We start from the raw sequence: 10106 nt of genomic DNA on the forward strand, positions 1-10106 counted from the left end.
TTGTCCGTCGGCTTCTGGCTCGTCACTCTCTCCTTTTCTCTTCTTAGCTTCCTCGTCAGCGTCTCTTCACTCTCTTCCTCTGCCATCATGTCCTAGAAGCTGTGAGCCTGGTTACCTCCTCTTCTTCTTCCTGGTGCTCCTAACGCCTGTTGGTACAAACACTCAGTCCGTCAGCTTGGGTTGAGCTCAGACCGCGTCTGAGCGTACAAGCAGAAGCTACAGCAGCTTGTCAGCAGTTTACTTCACTGTCCATCATAAACTCTGTAAATCACAGAGAGTTGAGGCGGAGCAGCCGGAGGACATCAGAGGGAAAACCAGAAAACATTTCTCCATAAAATGATGGTTGACTGATGGCTTCCTCCGTCAGCGTCCTCTTCACTCTTCTCCTCCACCTGGCTAACATTGCTAACACTCGACCAGCTCCAGTTTGGCACACACGGCTCCGCTCCCTGTCCGCATTCAGACCTGAAAACTTCTTCTTCAGTGTAGCAACAACATGATTTTAAGTCTGTATGTACAATGTCGGAGCTGCTTTACTTGACATTGTAATATTATAATAATATATTCAAGTATTCAAAAAAGTACCTGACACACAGTGAAGCTGCTGGTACAATGCCACCAACATACATACAATAATGACTTCTTCTCGCTGATCTTTATTATTATTCTCCATTATTTGGTCTGCCACTCTAAAACTACTGAATCCTCAGTGTGTGAATACAGAGCAAAGCGATGCGAAGCTCAGTCGGGTAACGAACCTCCAATCAGAACGTCAGTTTATCTGCCCAATTACATCTCGCTTTCTTTAAAGTTTTCGCACAAAGACGAAAGAAGAACACAAACTGAATGAATCAGGAAGAAAACAGACGAGTTCCTGATATGAGACATACAGAAGAAGAAGCCAGGTTTGTTTTATTGTTGTCAGGTCAGATTAAACATGTTTTCAATAAACGCTTAGTTTATCTTTCATTTGGTTTGACTTTGTTTCATGGTGTCTCTGTTTGTTCTCTATAGAAAGTGGAACGCCGCTGTCAAAAGAACTTCATGTGTGCATAACCTGTGGAGCCTGATCGCACTAATGCAGCTGTGGAAGAAACTATGACCATTAAATGTGGAACAGAATCCAACTTGTGACTGTGTCTTTGTGTGGCGGTGCTTCAGGCTCTGAGCAGATGTTCGTGCGTCCACCTGTTTCTCTGTTACACCTGAACATGTCAGAAGAACCCTCAGCACGGCCCGCTGCACTGATGCTTTATATTTAGGCGTCTGATCTGTTTTCTCACGCTGGTTCTGAGGCCACATGCCTGATGATGCGTCTTCACCTCAGCACCGCCTTGACCTCGATCTCCCCGCCCACACACATCCTGTCCCAGCAGGCTTTGAGGCAGAAGAAGAACCGCCGCCGCCTTCGTCTGTGACGTCTTCGTGCAGCTCGTCTTTATCGAACGACCACATTCATGTGAAACAGTGAGGGGAAGATGTTCCAGCAGCAGCAGAGGCACCAATCAGATCCAGCTGCAGGACGCCTCCACAATAATGATTTTCACAGTGAGATATAAACTGGAGGATGTTTGTGCAAACTAATGTTCATTTGTACGTTTCTCCCTCTTATTTTCATTCTTCATATTTTTATGAACTCATCTTCATTATAATCTCCAGTTTGACTTCCCTGCGTTGTATGACTTGCCCCTGGTTTCAGTCAGTCTTTGTCATCAGATTGATTTAACAGGAACCGTGTCACCTGCGAGCCGACACCCACGTTCTCAGACTTAAAGTCTGAATGTTTTCAAGTCCACAGTGAATAAAGTTAAATCAACATAAAACTAACAGATTTGAAATCCAGTTGATGCCACACTGATCTGTAAATCCGGTGATATGATTCCCAGCTGTTGAATGTGTCGAGCTGGGGCTGATGCTGCGACTAGTCAGTGATATACTGCTTGCAGGTTCTTGTCTGTTCTGGGCGATGCCGCGGACTAGTTCAGTGATTCAGCTGTTGCTGCAGGTTTGGTTCTTGTCTGGGCTGACTGCTGCTGGACTGCAGTGATATCAGCTGCTGCTGAGGTTTCTGGTTTCTGGTTCTTGGCTGACTTGCTGCTGGACCTAGTCAGTGATATCAGCTGCTGCAGGTTCTTTGTTCTGGTTCTGGGCTGTTGGACGTGCTGCTGGGACTAGGCAGTGTATATCAGCTGCTGAGGTTCTGGTTCTATGTTCTGGGCTGATTGCTGCTGGACTAGTCAGTGGATATCACTGCTGCAGGTTCTGGTTCTGGTTTGGCACTGACTGCTGTTGGACTAGTCAGTGATATTAGCTGCTGCTGCAGGTTCTGGTTGATGATTGCTGGGGTAGCAAAGTTCGACTCATCGTTTCTGATCAGGAAGTAATGTAATCAGAGTTCATACCGAGTACAGCTGAACATAGTTTACAGTGGGATTTCACTCTGGGACCCTGGAGTGACAACCAGATCACAACAGACAGATTTGTATGAGAGGTCCTGTACGTCTTTACCTCGACAGGCGGTGGATGGAGGTCATTCTCCTCCAAAACCTTCCTGTACACTCTCCGTAGCTGCTGTTGTGTTGTTACTAACTTTCATTTTTAATGGAGTTGATCCCAATACTATAGATAAAACCTTATCGTGTGACAGGACAACCTGTGGTGTTTCCAGGACTGTCACATGGTGCTGTGTATGGAGGTTTCTGAATCTCGCTTTATTGTTTCCGTCCCAGTTTTCGTGATGTTCATGTTGTGTATGTGTGTCTTTTTGTTCCCTCCATGTTTGCCTCTGGTACAATATTGTAGATATTACAAACAGTCATAACAAACTCTCAGTGGAACTACGGTTTGGACTGCTGTGGCAGCTTCATTCTATCTTCACCAGAGATGGCATCAGTCGACTGAAAAACATGCTATGACTTGATCACACCAGCATGCATTAAACAAAAGACAATAACTCATCTGCGTTTATTGATGAGCAGAAAAGTGTTACGTGACCTCTTGACCACCTGAGGAAAAACAATCACTTGTTTGTTTGTTTGCTTGTTTTTTCCTGCGCTTCACAGACGACAGAATTCAAGCCGCCAGCAGAGCTGAGCCGAGGTTAAAAACTGCAGCAGCAGAGCTTCGCAGGTCAGAGTGTGACAAACACCTCCGGTCAGCAAACAGAGAAGAAGAAACGCGTGTGGCTGTGCCGCAGATGTTTCCAACACTGGTGGAAAAAACCTGCCGTCAAGTGTTAAACACACACCTCCGGGACCAGCATGGACCATAGGCAACAATTGGAAAAACCCATGAAAAATAGAACATATACAAAAAAATGCGTGCTTATGTGTTTCCACCTGTGCTTTCATCACCTGTTGTGTTACCAATACATTCACCATTAACATTTTTTTCCACAGCACGGAGGTATCTGTGAGTGTGCTTTTAAAGCTATGCACCTTTCACAACTCTGCTGGGTTACAGAGGTTCTTAAATGGCTAATGGAGCTCGAACATTAAGTTGATGTGATGAGACGTGTGACCGGAGTCTGGGAGACCATGCTACCTCAATTTCCGTCTGCCAAAGCCAACAATTTTCAAGTATCAATCCCGAAGCATTATCTCCCACACAGCCTCACTCAGTCTACTCTCTCCACCATGCCCTAAATTGCGAGATAGAGAAATTGGTACCCTGATCCTCAGTGTTTGCTCAGTTTTGTCTTGTATGTGTTATCTGAACTAGGAAAGGATGTCAGTATATTCAGTGGTTGATGCATTGTTGAAGATGTTGAAGAGAAAACTCCGCCGACACACCGTCTTAGTCGTACTAACCGTTATTACCACTAGTTTCAGCATCGTAGCAAGAAAACGTACTGGGAGACGCGCTCTGGCCGATATGAGTGACGAGACTCCCTGATCGAGTGCGAAATACCATTAGTATATAGCGAGTAGAGGTTATACAATTACAATACAATTACAAACATGCCAGTCTAAATAAACAATAGGTATCAAATTCCAGTGAGATGGGACGACGAATGAAAGAGCGGATCCCTCTCCCGGACGGCCTCCAAAATTTGCTAGCTTAATCCTTTCGATCCTGAAATCCTCTCCCTTGACACCCGGCCAAGGCAAACACAACAAGAGAAAAACCCGTATGGGCGTTGAGATACTCCGTTCTTTACATGCCGCCTTCTTTACCATTATTTTAACCCAATCCATCAACACTCCTGCAGCTCTTTGGTCTCTTTGGTACCTCTATTCCATAATATCCTTAATGTCAGGGATGGACCCAAACATAACAGCGAGCAGGCCAACAATTATCTTGATTGTAAAGCATAATATTAATAGTTACAAAGCATTAGGACTATGAACCGCATCTATGTGCAGACACCGCAAGGAATTCCGCTTAGACCTGGGTAGATGGACCTCTGTGTCTCTACCACTGCGGGCTCACAAGCCCAACGCTTTCCTTCCAAACTAATAAATCGAAAAGTTGTATTGTATTCTTACTTTGCCCGCCGGCAGATCATTTCTTGCCGGGATATAACGCCCCAAGTCCCCCCTGTTCGGCTGGCCAAAGTGTACTGTTGACTCGTGCCCATTGGCGAGATCTTCCATGCTGTTACATTCAAAAAAACGACCAGTTCTATATAGTTAAAGTGGGAACCCTATTTGAACTGTAGCGCCCGGCTGTTTCGATATCACGCTTGCAGGGATTTTCTTGATTGCTATATTTACTGTACCCGAGTATTGTTTATATGGACTCTGAGCTGGTGTCTGTTTTGTGTTTTTTGATTTTTTTTGTTTTTGTCTGTTTTGCTTTTTATTTACTGTGAAACATATGGTCCTTTACATGAAAAGTGAAAAAGGAATAAAAATATTGTACAAAACAAAAACAACAAAAAAACAAAATACCCTTAACATTACTAACAGCCACATTAGGATCTATTTATTACATTCATTACACAGAGACCTGCTGACAGTTATTTCCCAAATACTATGTTGAATAAAAGTTTGTTGATTTTCTAATATTTTAGCTGTTACGGCTGGCAGGACTGTCACTACTTTCGGCCATATATGTTAATATTTAATGACATACAGAGCTGAACAAAAAATCTTTCTGCTCATTACAGTTTGAACATAATTAATTTATATATTGAATCATCACGCGTTAAGAGACCATGGTTAAGACCTTGTGGTTTTTTTTTATGTATGTATTGTAGATTGGTTCACTGAGTGTTTGGGCACGGCTCATGGATCAAGAAACGAATAAACTCCTTGCATTTCTTTTTAAACTTGGATGGTCTGTCACAGGTCAGATTTCTCACGATTACTTCGGGTGTCTTGTCGTGGCATCGGTAGTGAACTCCTACTTATAGTAGGATATTACTAACTCATTTTGTATTTATGCTTTCTCGCTGCTGTAACCCGATTGCGTCTCTTTTTGTCATCAGGTTAATAACTTCTTTTATTAATATTTATGATGTGCTTTTATTCTCATGTTCACTTCCATCCTGTAAAATGTCAAACTGCTGGAGTCTCCAGGCTCTGCTGTGCACACATTCAGCTGTAGCGTGGTTGCACTGGCAGATTTCCAGGAGTTTTTTGTGATGAGACAACCAGCGCATCTCTGATGCGCTTTCCACCTGAACCGTTACTCGCATGACTGAAGTGCTCTAGTTTTTTCAGGTCACGGTTACCAGGAAATTAACCATGGCTGGCTCTTTAAATGACAGTCCAAGAGATGTTGAAGACAGGATGAATGTTTCTGCTTCCACTCTACAAAACCACATGGTTAGCTCCAAGTTGGCTGTTTACCAGGTCTCTGTTACGCAACTATTACATGAGTCTGTTTCAGGGTACCACCACCTAATACTACATACTTAACTACCATCACTAAAGATTACTCCTGATATTGATACACGACTTTAAAAAAAGTTCAGGCTATTTCTTTCAGCTTGAGGTTCAAAGTGGCACCTAACATGACTACTAACCTTTCCCGGTGTTGGTTGCGTGTTCATATTTTGGGTAGTTGCTGTGTGCCCCTGTGTTTTGTTTCCCATTCATATGTAAATAGGGATTTTGGTGTTGTAACCCGGGAGAGATTGGTGAGGGAGTGTTTGCTCCCTAGCTGTGATTGGCTGCAGCGTGACACACCTGATATATAAAGAGCCAGATGTGTTGGCCTTCAGGGGTGGCAACCCAGCACTCCAGCCTCCACCCTCTCCTACCAGAACATGTCCTTCGTGAGTCCGTTTGTGCTTGTTAGAAGTGTTTTGTTCGGAACAGTCGTTTTCTCCTGTTAAATTAGTTAGTCGGAGGTGAGTCCTTTGTCATTTGTTTTGGAGATTAGTGGTTTAAATTTTCTTAGAAGTTTTTCTGTTTGTTTTGGCCTTGGTCCCCCCTGACTAGTTGAACCACTTAGTTGTTTTTGATCCCCGACGTTTGTAAAATAAATATTTCTTGTACGGGCTGTTGGACTCGGAAGCTGGGACCCTTTCCCTAGACTGGGACGTACATGACTGGTCGGTCGTCCTAGGATCACTTCTATTGACCTTCTCTAAAGCTTTGAATTGCAACCTGTCTAGGTGTTTCATACTTACTCAGTGTGTCGATTCATGATGTTTCCACTGAACTGTTTAACACATGTCTCTATGACATCGTTGTGTTCACATAAGACATTTTTTTTTTCTGAATTATCTGAAGCACTCAGAGGAAAAACGTGAGGCGCTGAGCGTTCCATCGAGAGGTGGACAATGTCGACACTGTTAATAGCCCAGAGGACGTCCAAGCCGAGCTGAGATTGGTCACCATGACGAGGTTACTGAGTACATTGACATGTGTTGTTGCCTGTAAATTTTGTTGAGACGAGAAGTGACCATTGCTGATTCACTTAAAACCCTATTCATCCTTTATATTACTATCACTGTAGCATGAAACTTATACATTTCCGATATCCCGAACGTTTTTGACCTCCTGGGTTAGTTCGTTTTGGCTCCGTGCAAACTCCAGCCTGACTCAAAGCTGTGCATGGAGGTAAGAAGGCACTGGCCGACGATGAAGTACTTTACCAGAGCACACGGGGCTCAGTTATGTCAGCAGCTGGTTGACCCTCTTGCATAAAAACCAACCCAAGAGAGAGCGAACGACACCTGTGTCCAGACGGAGTCACTCACACTATTTGTCTTATATTTTGTTTTCGCGAGGTTCCTGTGCACTTGATTCGCCCACCGTGAGAGTTGTAATCAAAAGGGATGACCGAGGGATTGATGTCGAGTCATACGTTTCTAACTTCGTTCTAAACGTCTCTTCACTATCTTCTCCGTCTGCTTTCCATATGTCCATAGATGGCTGCTGAGGCCATTACATTGTCCCAGCTCACGAACTGAAGTCTAACTAGTGTTGCATAGTGTGAGAAAATGATATGTGAACAGGGGAGACTCACTCATCTCGATCAACAGGCATGGTAAACTCTGACATTTACACAGTGATGATTGAACGACTGAATTCGTTAGTATGTGGATCTGCTGATTAAAGATAACTGTACAATAAACACATCATGTGTCTATATATCCCTTAAAATAAACTTGTAGAGGTGAGAAATGTGTCGATCTTTAAATCATGTTTCAAACTCGGCACTTCTCACCCACTGTTCACAATCGGGCTGACTTCAGTGCTCGTTGTTTTTTCCCTAAGTGGAACAAGGACGTCCTCGACCTTCACTCCCGCACATAATAACAGGATGTTTTCTGCCTCTGGTCTGACTTCCTGTGACGAATCGTTGAACATCAATTTAAAACAGTGATGCTCCGCTGCTGGGAGTCATGTGATCGTGTATGGAAGTGTTACTGTACGCTTCATGTTTGTTTTCATGTGACAGGCAGCGCCACCAGTGGCTGACTTTCATTTTTTTTTACACCAAAATCAAAAACGTCCATGATCAGAAATCACTTACGTTCACAAGGTAATGTACACCCCACACCCCAACCAACACAACACCACACAAAAATACACCCACACACACACACCACAGTCCACTTGAAGCATTCAAACAATTGTGAGATTACAACATTTAGATTTTTTGTATTCAGCCTAAACTTAAAAAAAGTTATGGTGATGGAGGTTTCGGACAAAAAGAACAGAAAAAAGAACACTTTATAATTTTTCGGGACATTTTTTCATGAGGCTTCACTTCAGAGGACGATGTCTGGTTCATACTGAGCTTGAAGATGACGAAATGAAATTAACGAGCAGCGCATGGTCTCTTATCACCGAATTAAGAAAATTTTCATATGTGACACCCAGAAAAAAACTATAAAATCACATCACTGAGGGCTGTTTGATCACTGCGAGTAGAGTCCCTGAAGGGAGTGTCGTGTGTGATTAAAATGAAAAAAATTCGAATTATCAAATATCTGAACATTTTAAAAAGATGAAAAAAATAAGCTACCTTAAACCATAAGGGTATGATCTACCTCTGTACCCTCAGATCATACGCCAGCACGGCATGTTCAATATTAAAGTCACTGTGAACTTCAATTGGACAAAACATTCACAAAAAAAAATTAACACGCCTAATTAAAAATAATAAAGTGAGAGCGTCAGAGAAAAGAGCGCGGGAGAGAGCAGGAGGGAGGTCGCGGTGAAGCCGCTAGAGGGGAGCAGTGGAGTAGAGCAGTCGGGGAGCAGAGCGAGTTAGGCGGCGAGTAGAGGGCAGTAGAGGAGCGGAGGAGGAGGACAGAGGCATTGTTTTCTGAGAGCTGGCTTGTGAAATGAGCGTTTTGTAAAAGTGACCTTTTAATTAGAGGGCCATTACGTACTAAGCCGCAAGCGTAAATACGTAAACGGCTAATGACGCAACCTAGCCGCAACTTAGCCGCTAATTAGCCGCCTAACTTAGCCGCTACTCGCCGCTAACTAGCCAGCTAACCTAGACGCCTAAGCGTTATACGACCGCTAACTAGCCGCTAACTGCGTACAGCGTACTTGCAACTAGGCACTAGCTAAACTAGCCGGCTAGTGACGTGTCACACGCCATCAATTTGGACTCTTTTTTGCGTGACTATCCTGCGCTAACATCATGCTAACTCGCTCAGCTACTTCCGAATGTGTCTTCCTTCACCTGACGCGCTTGGCCACGAGGTTGAGATGAATGATATCCCTTCTTCTCCGGTATCCCAGAAACGCCGGGTGGGACAAAACACGCAGGCCGGCAGCTTGGTGGGAGCTCAGAGCGACGGGTACCCGTCGCTCTGAGCTCACCGCCAAGCTGACGAACTGAGCTAACAGCAGCTACAGCTGTCAGCAGTTTACTTCACTGTCCATCATAAACTCTGTAAATCACAGAGAGTTGAGGCGGAGCAGCCGGAGGACATCAGAGGGAAAACCAGAAAACATTTCCTCCATAAAATGATGGTTGACTGACGGCTTCCTCCGTCAGCGTCCTCTTCACTCTCTTCTCCTCCACCTGGCTACATTGCTAACACTCGACCAGCTCCAGTTCTGGCACGACACCGGCTCCGCTCCCTGTCAGCATTCAGACCTGAAAACTTCTTCTTCAGTGTAGCAACAACATGATTTTAAGTCTGTATGTACAATGTCGGAGCTGCTTTACTTGACATTGTAATATTATAATAATATATTCAAGTATTCAAAAGTACCTGACACACAGTGAAGCTGCTGGTACAATGCACACACACATACGATAATGACTTCTTCCTCGCTGATCTTTATTATTAATTCTCATTATTGGTCTGACACTAAAACTACTGAACTACCTCATGTGTGTGACTACAGAGCAAAGCGATGAAGCTCAGTCAGGTAACGAACCTCCAATCAGAACGTCAGTTTATCTGCATCCATTATTACATCATCGCTTTCTTTAAAGTTTTCAGCACAAAGAAGAAACAAACTGAATGAATCAGGAAGAAACAGACGAGTGTCCTGATATGAGACATGACAGAAGAAGCCAGGTTGTTTTTATTGTTGTCAGGTCAGATTAAACATGATTTTCAATAAAGCTTAGTTTATCTTTCATTTGGTTTGACTTTGTTTCATGGTGTCTCTGTTTGTTCTCATAGAAAGTGGAACACCGCTGTACAAAGACTTCATGTGTGCATGAACGCTGAT

The sequence above is a fragment of the Larimichthys crocea genome, chromosome II, assembly GCF_000972845.2.
Source record: "Larimichthys crocea isolate SSNF chromosome II, L_crocea_2.0, whole genome shotgun sequence".
NCBI classification, from domain to species: Eukaryota; Metazoa; Chordata; class Actinopteri; family Sciaenidae; genus Larimichthys; species Larimichthys crocea.